The sequence below is a fragment of the Mesocricetus auratus genome, unplaced genomic scaffold (genome assembly GCF_017639785.1).
Source record: "Mesocricetus auratus isolate SY011 unplaced genomic scaffold, BCM_Maur_2.0 Super-Scaffold_100009, whole genome shotgun sequence".
Classification (NCBI taxonomy): domain Eukaryota; kingdom Metazoa; phylum Chordata; class Mammalia; order Rodentia; family Cricetidae; genus Mesocricetus; species Mesocricetus auratus.
In genome coordinates, this window is record NW_024429193.1 from 29131602 (window position 1) to 29141323 (window position 9722).

Genomic DNA, 9722 nt, shown 5'->3' on the forward strand with positions numbered 1-9722 from the left:
TTCAGGTATATTTAACAGTAGTGGCTTTAGAGTAAAAAAGATATTAGCTTTTCTTAGGCAGGAATAAAATATATTTAATAATTTGTTGTGGTTAATGTTTAGAAACAGACGCACATAACCACCTGGTGTGACAAGTGGGTACTCTTGTCCTTACTGTAATATAATTTCTTATAAATTTTCTATGTTCTAAATCCAGGCCCATTCATTTTGTAGAGAAACTAAATTTATTTGGGAGGTGCATTGGAAATGAGGAGTGTAGGTTCTCCTCAGGGCAAATAGACTTTATCACTGCAGGAAAATTGCATTTACATCTACTGAGAAACACTGGGCCTCTGGCTCTTTGTGTATTTGCAGTTTATAAATGTTAATCCTGATGGATTTCAGGAACTAGTGAAGGCTCACGGGGTAGGAACAAGTTTTTTAAGAAAATTTAAAAGCATATGTTTCCCCTTCACCAAACTGTCAATAATTTAAAAACCTTAAACTATCTTATACCAATATTGACAATAGTAACTAAAACTTGGAAAGGCAAATATCTAAGTTAGAACACTGATGCATTTATGTACAATTTGCCTTATGTGTTTTTCTATTTAACCCATAATCTGTAGTGATGACCCCAAAACAACTCAAAAGTCTTTACCTGGGAGAGCAATAAGAAACTGTATTGAGGGATGGTGGGATGGCTCAGTGACTTGAGGTGCTTGCCATCAAGCCAGAGGACCTGTGTTCCATCCCTGGAAGGATGGATGTAGAAGGGCAGAGCTGACTCCCTCCCATAAATTGTACTTTGACCTCTGCTTGCGTCTGGGGGCACATGTGCACCTCCACACTGACATAGATGAGTGTGTGCACATAGAAACAAATATATGAATGAGTGTACACTCACATGTTATCACCTGAATGTATCCCCTACACGCATATAAAACAAGCAAATAGACAGAAAAAGTGTTGTGTGTGTGTGTGTGTGTGTGTGTGTGTGTGAGAGAGAGAGAGAGAGAGAGAGAGAGAGAGAGAGAGAGAGAGAGAGAGAGAGAGAGGAAAGAAATGGAAAAAGGGAGATTTTGAACATAAGATTTTCCCCAAGAAGACAATTAAGAATGGGCTTTTTGTATAGTCCAGCTTCTTGGGAATGCTTTCAAGAAACTGAGCTCTGTGATATCAAAAGAAAAAAACTACTTTGCAATTAACATTTTAGACAACATTTGATTATGTATTTTCTAAACAAATGTGGTTGATATCACAGTAAGATTTAATATGAAACTTTAAATGCCATTTCACAATAATCAGACTCTTTACAATCAAGCAACAATAGATAACATCAATATTTTTATAACATTCATGCATTTTCATCAACATTGATCCCAACCTATGGATGGCAAAATAGAAAAAGAATATTAACTTCAGAGACAATTAGCCAAGAAAGCCTATGGTTTTCTTTCTATATTTCTCTTAAAAGGAATATCACATCCAACAAAATCCAATAAAGTGCTATAGATAAACCATTGTTCTTATAACTGTAAGCATCATTTTTTTTTTGTTTTTATGAGACAGGGTTTCTCTGTATTGTTTTGGAGGCTATCGGTCCAGCCCAGCCTCGAACTCACAGAGATCCACCTGCCTCTGCCTCCCGAGTGCTGGAATTAAAGGCGTGTGCCACCACCTCCCGGCTTGTAAGCATCATTTTATACTAATTTCTAACTTGTTTTTAAGAATGACAATGTCAATTAATCTTTTCAACTTTTTACTAAAATTAAACTGTAGAACATGAGACTCCCCAAATTATGACTGTCACCTTGAGAATGAAAAACACTGATTCCTTTTCCCAGTTGTGTTATCAATAATTATGATTGGCTAAGTGACTGGCAGTTTATCACTTACATGTTAGATACATGAAAAAAACCTCTGCATAGGCCTCCAACGGTGGAAAGCAAGATGACTTTGGTGAAGCAAGTGGCCTATGTCTAGCTTCTTTGTACTTTACAATATGCCAGTTAATCTTAAATCTTATGAATTGCTCTAAGCCACTGGGTTTGTGCTTTAATATGAAGATAAAGATTAACATGGGTGTTAGGTTCAGAAAGTACACCTATCCTAGGGAAATCACATTTTCAGGTCTTAATGTTTCTATAAAACAAGGTGGAAGATCCTTTGCCGAAAGACTACATGTTCATGTATCTGGAAAATAGTAATATAGACCAATTATCTGAAGAAAGTCTACGGTATCACCTAAGGTGGCACTTCAGTAAGATTTTGGAATTTAATGTTAAGGGAAGTCCTATGAATCTGGTTGTTATAGTTCACTAAATAAAGGGGCTAGACCAGATAAGACAAAAACTTTAAGGCAGTGTTTCTAAGTTCATGCCATATTCCAGTTGAGGACTTTTCTGCATACATGTTTTGCAGGTGGTAACTCTGCCTATGTTGTAACTCTTTCAACGAGGAAGCCATTATTTTGCTATATGACTGAAGTACCAGAAAATGATTCCATATGTCTGGCTGGAATCTACCACTTCATCACATCCGCCCTTTTGTTCTTCAGGACACGGGATCCACAGGAAGTATCAATTACATCTACCTTGAATTGCTGGTTTAAACATACGTAGATAGACATGCCACTCTTAAATCTACTCAAGGACAAACACCTTGCAGTTGTCTGGAGCATTCCACGTGTTACACATATGCTCCTCAACTTACAGTAGTGTTATATATCACCGAAAACAGTGCATGTTGAAAATGCAATCAGCAATGCATTTAATACACCCAACCTCCCAGCCATGATAACTCAGCCACACCACACACAAGAGAGTATTAGCAGCTTCCCCTACTGGCTGTGTGGTTGACAGGGAGCTCCCTGCTGCTCCCAAGCACTGTGAGAGAGTTATCACAGCATGATTATTTGCCCAAAAAAGATCAAAATTAAAAGTACAGTTTCTACTAAATGTGTATATCTTTGACATCATCAGAAAGTCAAAAACTCACTAAGTCTAAATATCATGAGTTAAGGAGCCTGTGTATTTTGAGTATTCACCATTCTGACAGTCCCTTGGGTCTTTCAGTGTTTTTGAACAGTACCTTTCAGAGTGTAAGAATTAAAGTAGACACAGCATCTCATATTGTGTAGATCTAGAATGGAATGTGGAAAGTCTTCAATTGATGCAGGCAAAACACATTTCACATTTTTTAAACAATTATGTCATACTCCAGCCACATACTGAGAGTGCAATTCAACGTATTAGTTACCTATTGCTGCATAGCAAATTACCCTAACACTTACTAGCTGAAAACGACAACAAACATTTATTATCTTACATGGTTTCTATGGCTTAGGAATTTGGGCCCAGCTTAGGTGAGTGATTCTGGATCAGTGCCACTCTCATGAAATTAAAGTTAAACTCTCAGCATAGTCTTCCAAGAAAGAGCTGGTGTGGGGATGGAGTCTTTCTTCTAAGATAGCTTACTCTGATGCACGCTAGCTTTGGTCCTTACCACACAGACTTCATAGCACTGGTTGAGGGTCCTCATGACATGGTATGACAGTTGGCTTTCCTCAGAGTTGGTGATACAACAGAGAAAAATCAAGAAACCACAGTATCTCTTATGTGTTAACACTGTAAGCCACACACTGTCCTTTCCATGTTCTATACCATGGGTGGTACAGGTCAGTTTTATCTACTGTGGGAGAAGACTATATAGGAGCATGAGGAGAGAGAATTATTTGGGGAACATATTTCTCATTAACATGCGAGTTAATCCTATACCCCCACTACCCTCTACCACCATCATCATCCATGTGTGAAGTATCCTTTCATCTTCTCAAGGTTCCCAAAAGCCTCATCCCATTAGCAAGAGCATCCCAAGTCTTACGTGCCAACCAGGTCTAAATGTAGATGAAGCTTTTTCAGTGTGGCTTAAATAGATAAGATTCCCCCCCACCCTGCCCCGTGTATTGCATACCACACAACAATGGGACAGAATGGCAGTAACCACTGTACACACTCCCATTCAGAACACAGTGAATGCTGGACGTGCTGGAGTCACTGGTTCATAGAAATTCTGGAATCTGGCTGGGCAAATATCAGACGTTCTTCATGCATGCTCATTCATTCGTGCTTCCTGGGACTGAGTATTCATCTTGGCTCTTTACATGCAGGCTTCCTCTTTGGAGGGGACTTCTTTTCAATGACGCACACCTTGCTTTTCTAAGTCTGGTCACCGCCTATGGAAAACCAACAGTCCAAATGTTTTCCTTTTACTGCCATCTCCATTCCTTTCCATATACCCTAATGACATTCCTGATGACACTGTGCTCAGAGAAATATGATGGTATCCTGTGAGTTTTACTAGGGCTGATTCCATTTAAACACACACACACACACACACACACACACACACACACACACACACACACTACAAGGTCTTTCAGCATCATTCCTTCTCTACTTAGAGATCCTGCTGAAGTCAATGAACTAATGAAGCACACCACACTAGACTCAGAGGTTGTCTGAAGCAGTACTGTGGATCTTCCTAAGGTTTTCACGGAGACTTTCACAGTCCTATCCTCAGCTTCACTTTCAGGCCGAGACTATCTGGAAGTCCTGCGCTGAATTTTGGTCTAGAAGCCACGTCTTTGTTTTGGCATGTTCTCCATCTTGGAAAGTCTGGTCACTTTGAAAGTCAACAATTCTTGGCTCGTGTTGGTTTGACAATCCTTCCATTCATTTGACTTCCTCTTCTCACATTTCACTGTGAATTGCAAAATCAGCCAAGGACCATCTTCAAAACTCTAATTGGAAATCTGTTACCTAAACAAGCCGGTTTTCTCTTTTTCCCTTTTCTTCTTGTGGTACTGAAGATGGGACTCTCAACTTTGGGGAGGCGGGCAGAAATCCTCTACCGCTGAGCTCTTCCCTGGTCCTGCTTTGTCTTTGGTTTGGTTTTTGATTGGCCTTTATTGTCATGCTGTTTGGCAGCAGCCCATTTCCAGATATATTAGTTAACTATTAACACACAGCAAATCACCAGGCTCCTTGAGTTGCTGTTTCAGTGTCTGTGAGCCAGGGATTGGTGAACAGCTTATCCCAAGTGGTTCTGCTGCGGGGTCTTTCATGAGGTCCTCCAGGGACTTTCATAGACACTTACTGCCATTGCAACCATCTATAAAGTCACAGTGGCTGTAGGTCTGCTTCCCAGACACCTTCTCACATGGCTGGTAAGCTCCTGCTGGCTCTTGTCAGGCAGTCTTAGTTCCTAAACCTTACGGGCTTCTTCACAGAGTGGTCAGAGTGACCTCGTGACATGACAACTGCTTCCTGTCCCATTGTCAGAGATCTATTCACAGGAAAGCTAAGTAAAAGTTGCGTGTCTCTTATGTCTTAGCCTAGGCAGTGACATTTCGTCATTTCTTCAATATCACTTTTTCAGTTAACATGTTGGGGATTGAACCAAGGACCGTGTACATACTAAGCATGTGTTCTATGGTAAAACACATGCCTGTGCCACCCTTACTGTTTTCTACATACTCTATCAACTCTTAATCCTTGTGAAAGAAGGCTGCAGAAGAGTGTCGATCATAGGATCCAGGAATCATTGGCATTATCATGGGAGTGAGTGGCCATGTTCAATGAAATCACTGATGCCTTAATGTTTAGATGCTTCTATTAATCCAGCTTTACCTCTTTAGGTACTCACTGGTTTTTACTGTTTAAATTCACCCTTCTTTGTCATTTAGCTATTTTTACTTTGTGTAATTCTGCGAATTGAATCTAAGGCCTCATGCCTACTGGCAGGCACTCAACCACCGACACCTTTCATGGCTGTCAGACACTTAAGTCTGATCAAATTCAGTTTCATATTCCAACCTAATCAGATTTTTTTGAACTGTGTTTCTGTTATATGAACAACATTCTTGAACTTTGAATGATTAGTGTAGTAAATCATGGAATTTATTTATTATTGTATTTGTAGGGGTATATTTGTGGGGGCACACACTTGGCAAAGTACATGTGTAGAAGTCAGAGAACGATTTGCAGGAATGAACTTACATTATAGTATGTCATGTATGCCATAGCCCTAACTTCTTTAGAAATTCTAACACATTTTTCAAAGACTGGATTAGGCTGCAAAGCCCTCAACAAATGAGTACTAATGATTACAAGTGTAGATTTCTAATTTGGAATCTATAAACATATGATTGAATCACTAGAGTTATATACCAAGTACTACTCTCTGACAAAATTACAAGGTAAGATAAATTGATTATCTTTTGCCCATTAAATTTCCTAAGAGCAGAGGCAGGGTTTTTGTTGTCATTCTGACCCCCCCCCCACAGATCTGAACCTGGGACCTTACACAGGCTAAGCAAGTGCTCTGCCATGAAGCTATAACTATTGCCCAGTGGATGCTCCTTACGTGCTAAATTGGTTAATAACTATTAATGTATATAAATCTCCCTCTTTGGTTTCTTGGTACCCAGTTTCTCCTATCATTAGGGCCACACCCTAGATACCCCAAAAGTGCCCCCCGTTCTGACCTGGTCATCTTCTGAAACCCCACTCTGGAGCTGGAGAGGTAGCTCAGTGCTGAAGAGTACTTACTACTGCTCTTTCATAGTTCCCTGATTCTGTTCCCCCAACCATCACAGCTGTAAGTCTAATTCTTAGGGCTCCTATGGCCATGAGTCTGTGGGCCATAAACATGATATACATGAACTCATGCAGGCACACACAAATACTTGCACATACAAAATAAATATTATGCAAAATAAGAGTGTTTTTAATTTAAAATAATAAATATTATCTGGGTGGTGGTGGTGCATGCATGCTTTTAATCCCGGGACTTGGGAGGCAGAGGCAGGTGGATCTCTGTGAGTTCGAGGCCAGCCTGGTCTACGGAGTGAGTTCTAGGACAATCAAGGCTACAAGGAGAAACCCTGTCTCAAAAAGCAAATAAAAATTGATAATAATAATAATAATAATATTTAAAATGAAAAAACTATTAAGTTAAAATTTATAGTTTTTTTTTTCTTTTCTACTGTGACCCCAGTTTAAATTATTTAGCTTACCTCTCACAGCAGGTCATCCGGCCACACGTCCTCACCACATTAAAACACAAAATCAACACTCATCTTGTTTCCCAGAAACCTCAGTGCCAATGCCTCACCAGTCCTGTGATGAACTGCCAGTACAGTTTATATTTCAGGGTCTGCCACATTCTAGCCACAATTTAGCTTTCCAAAAATGTCTCTTCCCCACACCATATTATTTTTGGTTCACCAAATTCACCCCACACACCATCAAGTTTCTATTTTGCATTTTCTGCCTCTGCTCTAAATGTTCTCCCTCTACTTCCATTAAAATTTATGAAAAAGGCAGAAGGACTTGAAAACATAATCTTTTCTGCTAAAAGTGCTGTTTTTATTCCCCTTGAAGGTTCATGGAACGATGTACCATGCTGTAACAGATTCAGTCACTTGACTGCGTGATTTTTCTTGTATATTGTAAGATTCTTAGGACTTGGGTAGCAACATTCCGTGAACAGCAGTTAGCACATCTGCCCTACGTAGAGGTTCTTTGTGAGTTATGGAGTGGGCCTAACTAAATAAGCCTTGCCTGTCATTTTTGGGGTAGTAGGTAGTAGTGCAGTATTGTGTGTGGTTAGGAGAAAAATCTTTGAAGTCCAAACCATCCCAGGGCTAATTAAACTGGATGATCGTGGGTAAATCAATTCATCTTTTGACACCTCAGGCTCTTCGTCGCCAAAAGTAGTATAGTGTGCCTTATCTCATAACCTGCTGTCATAGTTAAATAGCATGCTCTCTATAAGTCGCTTCTGTGCCAGATGTCCTGACACATCCCAGTAACCCCAGCACTCGGCAGGAGGAGGAGGTAGGAGAACTGAGAGTTCGAGGCCAACCTGGGCTACATAGTGAGACTCTTTTCCAAAACAAATAGTGCTAAAAAGTAATTATTATCTTCATTTCTTGTGCCTAGCAGAAATCTTGTAAGAGATCTCTGTATATTTTGATAAAATGGCAATCAATTAGAATAAAATTTATGCTGCCAGGCATGGTGGCACACGCCTTAATCTGAGCGGTTAATAATCAGAGGGAGGCGGGTCTTTGAGTTTGAGGTCAGACAGTCTACTAAGTGAGTTCCAGGACAGCCAGGCCTACTCAGGGAAACTCTGTCTCAAAAGGCAAACAAATAAATAATTTATAAAATAAAATGAGTTGTCCAAAAGTAAAAACAAACTAAGAATTCTGAATTGCAGAACAACTAAGAAAAATATTGGAAACATACGGGGAAAACATAAAGATGACAGAGCAAGGCAAAGAATGAAGATTTTTTGAAAATTTATTTTTGTTTTAGTATTTGTTTATTTGGTTTTTCGAGACACAATTTCTGTGTATTGCTTTGGAACCTGTCCTGGAACTCGCTCTGTAGACTAGGCTGGCCTCGAACTCACAGAGATCCACCTGCCTCTGCCTCCCAAGTGGTAGGATTAAAAGCGTGTACCACCAGCACCAGACTGTCTTAATTTATTTTTATGTGTATGAATGTTTTGCCTGCATATATATGTGTGTACCACCTGTGCCTGTTGCCTTCAGAGGCCAGAAGGGAGCATCAGATCCTCTAAAACTGGAGTTACAGGTGGTTGCAAGCTCTCTGTAGGTGCTGGGAACCAAATCCAGGCCCTCGGAAAAGCAACATGTCCTCTTAACCACTGAGCCCAAGCTCCAAGACTTTTTAAAAGTAAGCATGAAGAAATTTAATCTTGGTTTGGAGAGATGGCTCAGAGGTTAAGAGCACTATTTGCTCTTCCAGATTTCAATTCCCAGCAACCACATGGTGGCTCACGACCATCTGTAATGAGATCTGGTGCCCTCTTCTGGTCTGCAGGGATCCATGCAGACAGAAAACTGTGTACATAATAAATAAATAAATCTTAAAGAAAAAAAAAAGAAATTTAATCTTGCTTGTTATTTTTTTTAACTGTGTTTGGTGGTCCACACCTGTGATCCTAGCCTGCAAAAGGTACGAGCAGAGGGAGTGGGAATTTAAGGCCAGGGACAGCGACTTGGTGAGTTCAAGGCTAATATGAAACCCTTTCATGAAACCAAAAACAGGGGCTCCAGCACAGGGTGCATTGGTGGAGGCCAGAGGGCACCTGCCAAAATCTGTTCTTTCCTCTATGAGGTGAGTCCCCGGGCTCAAACCTGGGTTATCTGGCCTGATCACAAGCCCCTTCACCCTCTGAGACATCTTACCTCCTTCACCTTCTAACTTCTTGTATAAATTTATAGCAAAGTCTTAACTACAGAATAGGATGAGAGATCCTTACATTTTTTTCTAATGGGAAACATCCAGTTACCTATTATTATTTCCAAGAGCTTGCATCTTCAATTACAAATAAAGATGTTTAAACACTCCGGCTTATGGGAAGTCTAGGCAGCTCTAGAGCTTGGCCATGGGACAGGGCTGTGCTGGACCACCCACATCGAAAGCGAACCCTTGGTGTGCCTCCTTGTCCGCATGAGTATTTTCTGCCCTCTAAATGGTTGTAGCCATCTGCCTTCAGGAAGACTCCGGGAGAAAGGCACCTGAGGGACTACTGGACAAACGCTGTTTGTTTGTTTCAAGGGAGTAACCAAAGCTGGGATTAATACCTTTAACATGGCTGGGATCCTAAGTGTAGGCCTGTGTGTATAGGTTTGAGCTGGCTTG